Source organism: Charadrius vociferus, unplaced genomic scaffold, assembly GCF_000708025.1.
Source record: "Charadrius vociferus isolate BGI_N301 unplaced genomic scaffold, ASM70802v2 scaffold213, whole genome shotgun sequence".
In the NCBI taxonomy this organism is placed as follows: Eukaryota; Metazoa; Chordata; class Aves; order Charadriiformes; family Charadriidae; genus Charadrius; species Charadrius vociferus.
Window position 1 is genome coordinate 51,367 of NW_009647828.1, and position 14,770 is coordinate 66,136.

Genomic DNA, 14,770 nt, shown 5'->3' on the forward strand with positions numbered 1-14,770 from the left:
GTAACTCTGCCTTCTCTGTGTCTTCCACCACAAGAGCACCCATCTCATTCATCAGTGGGCCTACATTTTCCCTAGTCTTCCTTTTCCTATTGATATACTGAAAGAATCTCTTCTTACTGTCTTTAACTGCAGTGGCCAAGCTGAGTTCTGATTGAGCTTTGGCCCTTCTAATTTTGCCCCTACGTAGCTTCGTTATATCTTGATAATCCTCATAAGTTGCCAACCCCCTTTTCCAGAGAATGTAAGCTTTCCTTTTTTACCTGAGGTCCAGCCAAAGCTCTCTAGCCAGGCTGGTCTTCTTCCCCGTCGGCTCGTTTCTTGAAGCCACATGGATGGCCTTCTCCTGTGCTTCTAAGAGTACTTGCTTGAAGTATGACCAGCCTTCCTGGGCGCCTTTGCCCTTCAAAACTGCCTCCCAAGGGACATTCTCGACCATGCTCCTAAACAGGCTAAAGTCTGCCCTTAAGAAGTCCACGGTGTCAGTTCTGCTGGCTCCCTGCCTTGCTTCACCAAGAATTGTAAATTCTACCATTTTGTGATCACTGTGCCCAAAATGACTTCCTACCTTTACATCCCCCACAAGACCTTCTCTGTTAACAAACAGTAGGTCCAGTAGGGCACTTCCCCTAGTTGGTTCCTTCACCAGCTGTGTTAGGAAGTTGTCTTCCACACACTCCAGGAACCTCTAGGACTGTTCCCTCTCTGCTGCGTAGTATTTCCAGCAGAAGTCTGGGAAGTTGAAGTCCCCCACAAGAACAAGGGCAAATGATTGTGATTTGGCATCACTTAATTGTAATAGCTTTTGCTTTTCTTGCATAATATAGAGTTTTCTGACTTGGTGTTTCCTCATCCTTTAGCTTCTTGTTCTATTTATTGTGATTCACTTATAAGTTTGTTCCAGCCATACTAATCCCAGCATAGCACTCTTCCACACTGTGTAATTCTAATTAGCAAATGCATGATATGGGTGGACACTGTTTATGTTTCATCCTTGGTACATACAGGAAGGATGTAACTGTTTTTCCCATGTGGGGTTCAGTTTTCTGATATGATCCCCACCAGGCTGGATATAGAGAAAGAACGTGCATGCATCTGTTTCCAGTATCATAGGTGAGGAAACATTAACTGCTAATTGGTACTTGCAAGCAAGTAGTTTTTGCTGCATTCAAATACAGCATTCTTCACGCTGTATTCATGTAGGATAGATGAATTTGTTATAATTCCATTTTTCATAAGACATTTTTAGGTCTATTAATACACCATTAGTGATGCATCAAGCTCTTACTTTAGATATCCAAAGTGACTGATGGATTATTTTTGGTAATGCTAGTGGGGTTTGTGCATCTATTATTTGGCAGTCATCTTTATTTTTGACATAAAATATCCTGGGTTTTATTTCTGTTTATAACGTGGTTGTATTCTGTACCATGGCTGGTATTTACACCATTCTAGACACTTTTCTTGGTCTGTGTCCCGCCCCCCCCCGCCCTGCCCCCTGCCATGCCTGTTCAGATTATTTATATTTCTGTGGCAAAACCCCACTACTTAGTGTTTAATATGCTATTAGTCCTTATTCCTACCACTTGCATTTGGGTGCAATTTATATTACTGCCAGTAATATTTTCCAGTTCTAATACCTCTACTTTAGAACAGCTAAGTGTTTCTATTGCTTCCTTTCATATCTAATCATTACAGTTTAATTAAAGATTGGTTTGAGAAGTTCCAAGATTTAATATGTCGCCTTTATCTGTACTTGGTTACATTCATTTTCATCCAAGTGGAGTCAGAGTATTCTGGTCAAATCTGGTGGTATAATTTTTAGTCCGTTGGTAGTAGCACATCTTTGAAAAAGAAAACTTCTCTTTATAATGCAGCATTATTCTCTGCATATTAAGACACAAACCATATTACTGATTCATTATTATAGTTTCTAATAATCCTTAAAATGGTGGAAACAGATGCTCACTTTTTGCACTCGTCGCTGTCAATCATAGGAAACACATCTGTCCCCAACAAGATAAACTTGTTTCTTTTGGAAATAAAGCCACTTTTATCAGATCCATTTTTCATTATAACCTTTATTTGCTCGTATTTGCTGCTTGTTTTTTAACTTCAAGCTTCAGCTGTGGCAATTAATCTGTAAGCAATGATGTCTTTCCCTTTTTGCATGTGTGCTCTTAATGAAACCAAAATCAGTAAAAGCAGAACTAAGCAACGTATAGTTAGCAATACTCATACGGCTGAAGTGGTTTACTTTCTCTTCTGTGCTATCTATGGAAGACAGATCTAGCCAAGACTGTTTTTGATAGTTGTTTTAGTTACCCAAGCTAGAACATTTTCCTTGCTGGCCTTACTTTAGTTGTGTTCTTTCCATTTACTGCATTTCTGCTCCCTTATGTGTCCAAGTTACTGTGCTAAGCAGCTGTTCACCAGACCCCCAGACATGATTGTTATCCATTGGTTCAACTCTTAAATTAGGAGATGTTGCATTGAGGCATAGATTTATATTTTTTTTCCCAACTCTTTAATGCTAGTTCTGACATCAGATTTGATTTTGCATTGTATATTAACTTTTGGCTTTCAAAGTGTCATGGTTTAACCCCAGCCACTTGCTTACTCCCTCAGTTTCAGTGGGGGAGGGAATCGGAAGACTAAAAGTGAGAAAAAAATTGTGGGTTGAAATAAAGACGGTTTAATAGATAGAGCAAAAGCCGCATGCTCAAGCAAAGCAAAAGAAGAAATTCATTCACTGCTAGCCATCAGCAGGCAGGTGTTCAGCCACCACCAGGGAAGCAGGGCTCCATCATGGGTAATGGTTACTTGGGAAGATAAAATGCCATAACTCCGAATGTCCCCCCCCCTTCCTCCTTCCCCCCCCTTTACATACTGAGCATGACATCATGTGGTATGGAATAGCCCTTTGGTCATTTGGGGTCAGCTGTCCCAGCTGTGTCCCCTCCCAGCTTCTTGGGTACCCTCTGCCTTCTTGTTGGTGGGCCAGTATGAGAAGCTGAAAAGTCCTTGACTCCTTAGCAGCAACTAAAACATTAGTGTGTTATCAACATTATCCTCATCTTAATTCCAAAACACAGCACTGTACCAGCTGCTAGTAAGAAAATAAACTCTATCCCAGCCACAGCCAGGACACGAAGATAGCTCTGTCTTGATTCCAATTGAATTGTTAATTTTTCTTGTGCAAACCTTTGTGTATGTATACTGTAACTTACTGTTATGTGATCTGTTAACTTCTTACCTCCTGATAACACTTGTTTTTCTTTCTTCTTTTGTGACACCCCACCTAGATTCCTTTTATGCATATACTTGCATACAGTTCCTTGGAAACGCATAACTTAACAGTGCTGTTACTAAGCCCAAAGAATTTCTTTTTGTATTGATATCCCTTAGAGGATCACTCTGCAAAATCAAGTGTTACCCCGCCCATTAGGTTATTACATTTGTGACTCACTTTCCCAGGATGTTACTGAAATTGCTGAATAAAGCTGCTTCTAAGGCTGGTTTTACTCCACCATTGGGCTAGGTTTTTTTGTGAACAAACAAAATTATTATAGGCAAATAACATGATTGCTTGTGATATTTTAAAATAAACCTGTGTTGCTTCCAGTTAACTGCAAGTTCAACTTGCAGTTTACCATTTCTGTACCCATTTGTGTAATCTTACTTGTATGTAGATTGGTTTTGGGGGTTTTGTTTGTTCTGAAGTTAAACAACTGCTTAAGGGGATGGAGTTGCAATTGCCTTGGGAATAGCCTGGTAAACATTCATGGCAACTCCTGAGGGTTTTATGAGTTTGGCTGTTATTACAATGTGCATCTCTTGCTCATTTTCATCAGGTTTTGTGGTTGTTTTGATAATGCTTTGACCTACCCTTTGTGAAGGAGCCTGTAAGGGAAGAGAGAACATCTGTCTGGACCCAGAGGTTCTGAACCCCTCTGAGGCTCAAGGCTCAATGCCTTCCACTGTAGGTCTTGCACTGCTGGCTGCAACTCTCTCTTGTGTCTCCTGTTATGTTTTCTTCAAAGATTGAATTTGGTTTTGGTACCTTGGATTATCTGGTTCAAAAAAATACTGTTTCTCTGCTTGAACCTCTTGTTTTACTTGTTCAGGGATTATCTTGTCCGTGCTTCTCTCTTAACTTAATGGTGGTGAATATGCATGGATTTCTATGAAGGCAAACAAGACAGAATATGACTTCTATCTGTAAAGGCAGAATCTGGGACAAGGTTAGCTTTGGTGGAGGTAATACGTCTGCTGAAGGAACTTTTAAAATCCTGTGTGTGATACAATAGCATTAAAGGAAAGACCAGCACTTTTTTTTTTTTCTTAGAAATTTCACATAATTTACTGGAAATCCCAAATATTTGCCAATACAGAGTTAGTATGTTGCTCTTAATTTACACTGAACACTAAGCCCTGTCCCTTGCTGCCCTAAGCGTTTGTTGGGGTTTTTTTGTTGTTTTTAAGAACATGTTAGGAAGACAAAGTGAGGTTGTATTCTAGCATAACAACACAGGCAGACAAGCTTGGTGTTGCTGAATCAGTTGCTGGTTGCTGTGGATTTGGAACTACTACTGAGATGTTTTTTTAAGAGGTTTTCTCCTTTATGAAATAAAAATCACTCTTGGCTATCTCATGTTCGGGCCTACAGACAGCTTTGTAATTAAAAGCCATGTGTGCATCACAGTGAGTTGCTGTCTGGCTAGAGTTGGTTAATATTGAATATTTTGTTTTGCCATGTAAGAAGTACAGGTTAAGGGCGGAAATTAAAAAGTGGAAGGACATGGTAGGTTAGGCATGCTTTGGTTTTGCCTACATCTACTGTATAGGATTGTTGTATTTAGTATATTTTATAGCATTTTGTCTACATTATTGTGGTTGGCAGAACTGTAATCCATTTGGTCAAGAAAAATTTCCTGATATTTGTCAAGGTTTGTGATTTAAATGCAACTGGAATTAAAGAGAAAGCATAAGGTTTTTTTAATATGATGCAAAGATGAAATAATTCTGTATACTGCTGGTATTTTATTTGTTGCTCTCTAGTGAGTGTGCCATTAGCTACAGCCTTTTTGTGTATGCACTTAAATTTTCAGATATGGGAGGAAAGGTGAGAGGGAAAAGAGGAACATAAGCTATAATACTAATCTATTCCTTCTTTTCAAAAAGGGTTTTGAATTTCATTTGGGGAGGGGGGAATCACAATGACAGTTGTATTGAAAATACTCCTGCTACATTGTAGAACAGATTGATAAAGCCAAGAAGGTTTTGGTTTTGTTTTGCCTTCCTTTTTTATCTTCCACAAATGGCAATTTGACTCTGGCATTCAGAATTGTCAGCAGGCTGTAAGATAAAGTAGCATACCCAGCTTTGCTTGTTGAGTGAATTCAACTGTGAGGAAGCTTTTGACCTTCAGAGTGACAGCAGGAAGAATTACTGTTTTGACACAAGATGCTCGAAGAGTGTTGTACTGACGTCACTTGCTGCTTTAAGCATTGAGCACCTGCTTCTCTGCCTGCAAAACCTAGGGTATGTCTGAGCGTAATGAGCCCCTAAATCATCGTAAACGTCCAAAATATGATAGCGATGATCTTTCTGTGTCCTGAAGAAAATAAGTTACTGAAAACATTAGACTTCATGTGCTATAAGATCAGAAAATGTTCAAAAAGCCAGATGAGGTGGAACATGTGACATGGCTGGAGTTATATTTTATATATATTAAAAAAATAGTGTTGTAGCCCAGTTAAATGTTATCTATTGAACTCTGTAAGAATGCTTTTACAGGTCATCTCTGCAGGCTGCTGCAGGGGGAAAGCTGGAAGAGAGAGTTTCTACCAAGGATGTGGCTGTTGTGAATCTCTGCTATTCTTGTTCTTCCTTTTCTTTTTTTTTTTTTCCTGTTCCCTTTTTTTCCTCACTTTTCTTTCCTGGCCGTGTCAGTCATCTGCTGCTTCAAGTCAGTGATCACCACCACAGTTCCTCTGACTGGAAACCTCTGGGGAGGGTAGGGTACTGTCAGCCTAAGGCAGATTTCTGCTGCATGGCAAAACCAGAATGTTCTTTGGAGAAGTCAGGGGAGCAAAACTGCCTGAAGTGGAGGCTAGTCTGAGGATGTAGTTTTGCAATATATTTAGTCAGCTAAAGACTGCTACTGAAAAGGAAGAGTTTGACTTTTACTTGTCCTGTATCCTTGTTCCTGCTGCATCCACACTGCTAAGCCCACAATGCGAATTGTTGCAATGGGATCAGCTTGCTGTTCAGAGTGAAATGTAATGATAGGGTTGGAAATGGAGATGGTTACATTTCAGCTGGATCAGAGTTCTCTTGCCTGTGCAAAAGAAATGAGGGGGAAACACATCTCTCGACTGGAGTGGAGAGGTTAGGTCTGTCCCTTCTGCCGAGGTGTAGTCTTACTGCTTCAAGTGGAAACGGAGAACTTGGGGGCTCTTGTTCAGGACTACGTGGAAGAGGCTGAGGAGGGAGGGAAGAGAGAATTGAAGTAAGACTTATTTGTGCTGTTCATATAACTGTTCAAGCCATTAATGATCTCTCAAAACTGCTTAGCACATTTTGTAGAGAGCCAGCTATGTTGTATTGTGTCCATGCACTCAGAAGTGTCTTATTATTTGTCACCTAGGTTTGCATAACTTCTGTGTTTTACATTCTTGTTACATACTATCTGAACTGAAGTACTCGTTATGACCAAATTTCTCTTTTTGTGTACGTACATTCAAATGTGATCAAGTCACCCTTAATCTTCTCTTTGTTTATACTAAACAGACCTAGTTCCATGAGGCTCTTGTGATGCATGTGAGGCATGTTTTTTCATCTTTTAGCTGTTTTCTCTCATCGCCCTGTGATTGTTACAGATAAGGAGTCATGATCATCAGAACCTGCACATTCTAATTCAACAGTAGTTTCAGTACAAGATTAGAAAGAATAGTCCTTGTTACTACTTATTCACTATTCTTCCTTTTATATATATGAAATATTTGCTTGTTATTTTGAGTACAGTATTGCACTGGCTTGCTGTCAGTGTTCACGAACCACTGTTCACTGGTTCATCATGACCCCAAGTCCTCGTCCACGTTGTTGCTTTCTGAGGTAGTCCTTGACTCTTAGATTTGCTGGGGTGCTTTGTTCCCACCAATGTATTGCTGGACTTCAGTTATACTAAAACTTGTATCCTTTGTCATGCTGTGATGCCAGGTGACCCAGACTGCCCTGTATCAATGGTCTGTGCAGTGAGATATTTATTGCTTGGCAGATATCTGCCAAATATCGTCTGTGTTCCTTCTCTGGAAGAACTTAGGGATTTCTGAAGTTTCAAATAGGGCAGGGACAAGAACGGCTCTTGAAGGGGCTCACTAGATGCAGTGAGGTTTTCCTGTTTATTATTCTGCTTGGAGAATGCTAAATTGTGTTTCATCTGTTTGTGTGCTGAGTTGACTTTCTTGATACAAATATTGAGTGGTACTTAAATTTTTGTTGATATAATTTATCTTTAAAGCACTGATTTATCAGCCAAATGTTGTGACTTATGTTGTGTGTGTATGTATGTGTATATGCACGTTTATTTTATCAATACATGTGTAGATGCATTAAAAAAATGTTTGGCAAGATCTATTTTTGACAGCATTTGACAGCTTTTTTCCCCAATTATTTTTGGTTCCCTCCCTCAGTCTTTTTTTGTTTCTTCATTTATAAAGACAGCATACCCAGTCTTTATTGTGCAGAAAAGCTTTTTTGTCCTCTCATTGCTCCTGATTTTCCATTTAGCTTGAAAGTGAGGAAGTTAAGCTGAAAATCGGGAAGCCTTATTTTCCTCTTTATTGTATGAATAAAAATGAGATGCCAGTTCTGAAAACATGAAGTGTATCGTGATGTGAGATGACGAGTCTAATTTGATAACTGCAATTACTATTGCTTTTGTTCAATAATATCATTTTAAATGTAAAACAAGATTTGGAAGGAAAAAAAGTACATCTAACACAGCTAAGATAGTTTAGATTCCAAGTTGCTTGATGTTTCTTGAAATACATGTTTTTTCATCTTTAATGCAATTCTGTATGCAAGCTAACTATGGTTAACCTACTCAGTATTTTAATTGTTTGAGTAAATGTATACTAAACAGAATAAATGGTTGAGTAAATGCATCATATGTACTGTCTACTCCCAGATAGTGATTGTGAATGAGGAACCCAATGTGCAAGCTGTATTTGGTTCTAAGTCAGTATCATCCATTGAAAACAAAACTTTGTCTTCTGTAAAGTACATTTTAAATAAATGCTAAGGAGATTACATTGAATTAGATCAGTCCCCTGTTCTGTGATTTTTTTTTTTTTTTTTAATCATGATTAAAATTGTGATTAAAGTCACTATAGTACCAATCAGTCTGGTACATTAGACCACAATCTTGGTTGTGCCCTGTAATTTAACAGAGCCCTGAGGCGCTGTTCCCTGACCTTGTTCTTTATTTTCTTGGCTCCTGCTCCCTCTGTGCTGATGCTGCCAGTCTTCAGTATTCTCCTCTACTTTTTTTACACTTGCATGTGTGTTATAATTATTTTTTTTCATCCAGCTTTGCACAGGTACTTACCAGTCCACATTGGAGCCTCTTCTGAATGTCCTCTTCTGTCAGGTCACTTAGGAGTAGCTATTTATGCCTATTTTTTTAGGATACATATAATTTCATTTCCTATAAACTTCCCAAAAAAGCAGGTGGCTTTTTTAACTTTTCATTCATGTTTGGTGTTGGAAATAGTTAAGATGAAAGTGAAATGGTGTGGTGACTACTGCAATGCACCTATGTAATAAAGTAAGGGGATGAGTTTAGCTTTAAAGAGGTACTGGGTGCTAGAAAAACAAAGACTCTCCACTTAAGTTGCTGTAGCATGTTTGTGCCATCTGTACTACAGATGCTGAAGTATAAATTTGGCTTCCTCTAGGAGACATTAGGCTGGCCATGTGGTGGAGACAGCTGCTGAGATAGAAGGGAATCTTTGAAACTGTATAGCAATCATATTATTATTTTTCTAGCTGCTGATGGGGTGAGACTAGGGGGCATCCAAATTTTAAGCCAGCTTTGCTGCGTGATGTTGAAATACTTCTACCCATATATGTATCCTCTCACTACGTAGTGTCCTAAAATAATTTAAAAAATCATAATTGGAAGCATTAAGTTAAAAATGAATCAGAAAGGTCATCTTGTGGTTTGATACCGCTCATCAGGTGATGTAATACAGGCTGTAGAAAGCCTCAGGATAAAGCTGACGTAATGTAAACTTTTGATTCTTTGTATGTAAGCGTTCTCTTATCTGATGTGATTATGCTTCTGTTGGTGATACAGAGTATAGTTTGTCTGAGATGGTTGAAAACTAATGAACCTAAATTAAATGAATGTGAATTCTGGTTCTGGAAGTCATATTCTTGATGACAAATGGCTTTTTTGCTTTAAAAAAAACGCTTACTTGTCAAAGTATTGGAAGTAATTTTTTGCATCAAAATGTGTATGTAGTCATTTATTCTTATCTGATACCAGCTTATAGTTGTTTTTATTCTTGTGTTATAAAACGTTTCTGTTTGTTTTCGTAAGCAGTGAACTGAAAAAAAAAAAAGTGCCAACTCCCTCAGAGAACAAAGAAATATATGATACAAACTAAAATTTATTGCCACGGTAGTAGACAGTGGTACTAGTATAATTGTGATGACTAAGTTTTATTATTACTTGCATCTTGAAACCCTAAAGAAAAAAACCTATGCAGCCTATGCAATAATCAAAATTTATGGAGAAATGGAGACTACTGGGAAAGATGTCAGTGGGGATTCTTGTCTTTTAAATAAGTAAATGTTGATCTGGATAGAAGCGCTGTGGACATTCTCTGATGTGTACAGACCGCATGGAAATCATGAGAGGAGGTGCAGACTAGTGAGTGGAAAAGGACAGGGATGTGTGCAAAAAGAAGTTTAAGGATAAGAAGGTAAGTTAGAGATGTCATTGTCATGTAGCGTTTTGAGATTGACAAGAAGAAACCTGAATTTGATACATAAGAAAGTTGAATTTAATACGTGACGGAACATCCTTCAGCAGAGGATTTAAATGATGGGATTACATCATTTTTACTGCAGTTGGCATATTTTTGAGTATTGAAGGCTGTATTAGTTGGCAAGGCAGTTTAAAGAGGGATTGCCTGGCAAGCTTTTATCACTGTGTTATTGTTATTTTTAACAGATACTCAGGACAGTCAATTGTCTCCCTGTCTTCCACTGCTGATGTATTCAACACAAGGCCAAAGATTTTCAGATGAGACGCTTCTCCAGCAATCAGAAATGGATTTTATTCCCTTAAGGTAGGATAAAGTTGGTGTCATAACAGAGCACAAACTTTTTTTCCTGAGTGACCATGAATTGCCCTGCATTCAGTAACTAAATAATTACAGTTTTGTGGTCACAGAAGTAAGACAAAGGTGTGGTTTACTCTTTGTTTTGTATAGAGAGAAGGCATTGTCAGACTTCTACTAATCTCTTTATTTTGGCTTCAAAAGAGTTTGAGCAAGGGAAAACCAGAACAAGTCTCTTCTGAACTTGTCATGCTTAATGTACTTGAATAAAATGGGAAAATGAGGAACTCCGCCCTCTCAGACATCTTTTTAGCTTTCTTAGACTCTGAAATAAACTTCATGAAATTTTGGGGACAAAACTCAGATACGACTTGTATTTACAGTAGTAAATACATGCATACATATACATGCAATAATATTGTGGTTAGCATATACTGGAGTAATATATGTTATGTGTAATTTAAAATACATATTTTTATATAACGTTTGAATACATAAAGAAATAACTATTTTAGTAAAAGTCTTTGTCCAAGCCTTCATTTCAAGATGTGACAAATGATTCCTTTCATGCAAAGAAGGCAAGAAATCCTCTGCCCTTTGTTAAAAAGAGGAGAAAAGAAAGTGTATGCATAAATGCACGTATGTTTTCATTGTTGTTTAGGCTTTGTTGTGCTTTTTTGGTGTGTGACAGGAGAAAGATTTGTTTCCTAATGTGATACACTGACTTCACTTTGTGGATCAGAACTTAGTTCCACCAGAGCCGGTGATCTACTTGCATAGAGTAGTATTAATTGGTGTTTGATTATAATTTTCATATAAAATAACTATTAATTGAAAATCCACAATAAAAATATTAGAAGTTTATAGGAATTTATTGCTGTGTTCCTCTTACACCCTGGTTTTTTTACATACTTTGAAAAAATTATTGAAGTAACGAAACTGAATTAGGTGATTTATATTAAAAATATATATATGCAAATTTATGTGTGCAAGCAGCTCCTGTATTTTATTTAACTAATAAACATCCTGTTAGTAAAAAATACTTCAGTCCTAAATTGATTGAAAAATATTGACATACTAAGTAGAAACTAATATTATTGTAAAACCTTTATTTTGTAGGGCAGCATGGCTTTTTGATATTGTTTGAACTTTCTTTACATTTCGTCACATTTTGGCCTATTTAGAGAATGTATTTATGTGTACGTTGTTAAATCCCAGTTATTCCTTTGAGTGAAGTTCTACTTTTGCCTCATATTAAAGCGGAGAATATGGATGTTGAAATAAAAAATATGATCAGAAATTCACTTACTTTTCTTGCCTCTTGTAGAGGAGTCCCTGATGTTTCTGATGCATCTGAGGAGCATGCAAAGCCTTCCCACATCCGTGAAGCTGTGTCACTGACAGATGCAGAATCTCCTTCTGATGAACCCAGCGACTGCTTTACTTTGTCCCAGCATCCTCTTTCCTTCAGACATGTGGAACCTTGTGATACCAGTTGTAGTGGTTGTTTGTCTCAGCAAACCTCTTTTTCTGGACAATTACTTGTGAACAAGGAGGCAAATGAAGATTGTAAGAGTGATACTAATGAGAAGGCATTGATTCCCCAAACAAGTGACAATTTAGCAAACTCCACTTCAAAGGTGATGCTAACCAAGGCAAACAGACTGAACGAAATGGAAGCTTCTCTTGCAAAGCAGACCTGTGGTAAGTCTGTAAAAGACGAACATTTCTCCCAGGACAGCAACATACCAGCTACTGTTTTTGAGCTTTCAGAGAAAGACAATGGGTTGCTGAGGCATGATGAGTTCTCATCTTCAGAAAACTCTTCTTGTAAAACAGCACTGACTAAGATTTCAGCAAAAAGGGAAGGAGATACGCAAAACGAAAAGGTAAAAATGTCCGAGACTGAGTCAGAAGGATGCATGAGGCAACTGCAGAAGCTGGAAAAAGAAAAGAAGGTTCATGGGCTTGATTTGTCTAATAATTTATCTGATGATTTGAGGAAAGGCAATTATAAAAATTCAGATGCACAAGTTTTTTCTGCAAAGAATTCTGAAATAACCAAACTGTTGAAGGAACATGGATTGGATTTAAATGGCTCTGAAAGCTTAAAGTTCATGGCTGCTGCTGAGGAACTCCAGGGAGCTTTCCTAGGTCAGCAGAAACAACTGTCCCCTGCAGTGAGATTTGAGAAAGAGGAGTTTGTCCCTACTGTGACAAGCACCAGTGATTGTGCACCTAAACAACTAGTTGTGACTGACATAGAACCTCCTCCTTCGTGCAGTGAGGATGCCCCAGTGGAAGTAGAACCTGGAGTAAGCAGGAGTGAATTAACTATTTCAGATTTTTCCATAGAAAGGGGACATAAAGATACAGGCATTTCCCCTTCCTTTAATCTCGTAGGCGATAGCTCATTCTCTGTACACTTTGCTCATCCAAACTATCAGTCTACTCCAGGGATACTACTAAAGAAAAACATTGAGGCGGAAGAACTTGGTGTCCTTGTGATCAAATCCGATATTCAGGCCTCTCCTTCATGCTTAAATGAAGAAACTTCAGGGAAGTCACCTACCAGTACAACTGTATCTGTTGAGAAGCAACATTCACTCCAATGTGCTCAGATGGAAAGCAATGAATGTTTTGAATCCTTAAAATTGAAATATCCCCATACTGGAAGAATTCAGTCTCTCCCATCACTTAGTTTCATGGAGAAGGTAGGGGCTTGGAATGTGAGCCAGCCAGAGGAGCTATCTGATGCATTGACTTCATGTGACCCAGGTGGAGTTTCTCCTAGAAGGAAAGCCTACAGTGCAATTGCCAGTTCTTCAAACAATATCTTGTCAACACAAAAGTGTGGTAGAGACTCCAAAGATTATGTTGCTGCTTCCTCTGGAGAGACAGGTTCCCTGGGAAGTTTATGTTTTCATAAGAAAAACCTACCACTTATGCACCACCTTACTAGGTCTCAGTCTGACAACGTGGTAAATGTTTTGAGTAGGAACACATCCTTGATTGAAGTTATTCCACCAGCAAGCTCAACAGAGGCAGCGCATCCTCTAGAAGAAAAAAGTAATGTTTTAGGAGTGTCTGAAAAGAGTTTAGGAGGTTCCATGATAGAAAAGTTTACAGCTGAGATTGTTTCTGGATCTAGTGATGAAGATGCAGGACAAAGTTCAGACCCAAATGTTTTTATTTCTGGTGAAGGAGTTGCTCAGCTCCTTCGAGAGGATGGAAACTCTCCAACTGATGACCAGAAGAATTGTAATGCTCTTGAAAATCAGTCTCACAACCTAAATATTCCTACTGGCCATTTTAGCATGGGCAATTTTGATGATAGTTCCCCAGATAGTTTGAATCTTCCTGTTAGTTCTGGGGAAAGTAGCCAGGGGGACCTGGGCTCTGCTGGGTGCTCTCCAGTTGTTTCCAGGCACTTCTTCACCAGCGCAAAAGATAACTTCATCCCGGTTGGACCAACTTCTTCAGAAACTCCAGAGAAGGAAGAGCTTAATATTGAAGAAAGGATCCCAGTAAGTTAGTTTCTAACAAAAATTTGTAACTCTTCTTTATCTTTTGATTGTGAAGACAGCAGAGTCCACTCAGCTATCATAGAGTGAGTAGGACAGAAGTGCAGAAGGTATCACATGAACGAGACACTGGCATGCTTATAGTTAGTTTCCAATATCCAGTCATGTTGGGAACCTGTTATGCCATAGTTCATCTTCTAGAAATACTAGCAAATAGTAAGCCTTAAAAAAATATAATTCTAAAGGACCCTTTATAACTGACTCTAATTTAAACTCTGGTTTCAGATTTATCCTGTGTGGTTTTGTTTTTTTTTTCCCCCACTGTTCTTCTAGGAGACTCTGATAGGGTCTAAATGAAATGGTTTTATGCTGATCTGTGCTACTGGTGAATTTCATCCACAATATTACTTCAGCTTATCTTAAATACATAGCTGGAAGAAATAACTTTTAGGTAATATTTAACATGGGCAAAGAAAAGGTTGGATATGGGAAAGATTTTTTTTGTTTGTTTTTTTGCCAGGCATAGATGATAGTATCATGGTGTCATGGTTTAGGCCAAATCGGCTACTGGGGACCTGGGGGACCCCAGATGGGACTGACAGATGCTCCCCTCTACCCCTCTTCAAAGAGAGAGGCAGAAGGGGGAAAAAGAGACGTATGAGTTTAGAAGGAACTAAGCTATTTTAATGAAATATTAATAATAAAATAAAAAAGAAATAATGTAATATATACAAAACCGTATCAAGCTCCCAAGATGACAGTCATGACACCGACTGGCACTGGGGCAGTCCCAGGCTGGACTCAGTGACGGATGGGAACTGGATTCCGGATCTGCATTCAGGATTGGGATCAAAGGCAGACGAACAGAGTCCTCCTCAGACATCGGTCATTGAA